The following is a 977-nucleotide window of genomic DNA, read 5'->3' as shown; positions in this document are numbered from 1 at the left end:
TTTTTTTCCATCCTTTCACCTTAAGGTAGTGCCTGTCCTTGAAAGTGCAATGAGTTTCTTGCAGACAACAAAAAGATGGGTTTTGTTTCTTAATCCATTCATATAGTCTGTGTCTTTTGACTGGGGAGTTCAGTCCATTAATGTTTAAAGTTATTAATGAAAGATGAGTGTAGAATCCCGTCATTTTTTTTTGTTTATATTCTTGCTATAGCTCTAATTTTACACTGTTATACCCTCGTTGGAGTTCTTTCTGCAACCCCTTGGGTATAGTCATTCCTTTCTTCAGCTCTTTGTATTGCTCCCAGAACTCTCTGAAGGGCTGGTTTTGTGGACAAGAATTCCTTCAGCCTATTTATGTCATGGAAGATTTTTCTTTACCCTTCGACTATAGCAGACATTTTGGCTGGGTATAGTAATCTAGGTTGGCATCTGTGGTCAATTAAAACCGGTAATGCTTTGATCCCGGCTCTTCTGGCTTTCATAGTTTAAGGTGAAAAGTCAGCTGTAATCCTAATGGGTTTTCCTTTATATGTGACTTGTTGTTTTTCTTTTGCAGCTTTCAGTATTATCTCTTTGTTCTGTGCGTTTAGTGTTTTTACTATGATGTGCCATGGAGAGTTTCTTTTCTGGTCCTGTCTGTTTGGTGTTCTATATGCTTCTTATAATTATTTGGCATGTCTTTCTTCCACTGTTCTGTTGAAGATCTGGTCCATGTCATTATCTTGGTATTCTTCTCCTTCCTGTATTCCTATGATTTGTAAGTTTGGTCTTTTTATGGTGTCACATAATTCCTGCATATTCCATTCTTGTGATTTCTTAAATTTTTCATAATCTTTGCTTGACTGGTCTAGTTTGTCCACTTTTTCTTCCAGTCTTGATACTCTGTTTTCCATTTCATTCATCCTTTTGGTGAGGCTTTCTCCTGTCATTTCTAATTGGCTTACTGAGTGTTTCACTTCCTTCTTCATTTCAGCCTG

The sequence above is a fragment of the Nannospalax galili genome, unplaced genomic scaffold (genome assembly GCF_000622305.1).
Source record: "Nannospalax galili isolate Female #2095 unplaced genomic scaffold, S.galili_v1.0 scaffold2498, whole genome shotgun sequence".
Classification (NCBI taxonomy): domain Eukaryota; kingdom Metazoa; phylum Chordata; class Mammalia; order Rodentia; family Spalacidae; genus Nannospalax; species Nannospalax galili.
Note: the sequence above shows the minus strand (reverse complement) of the source record.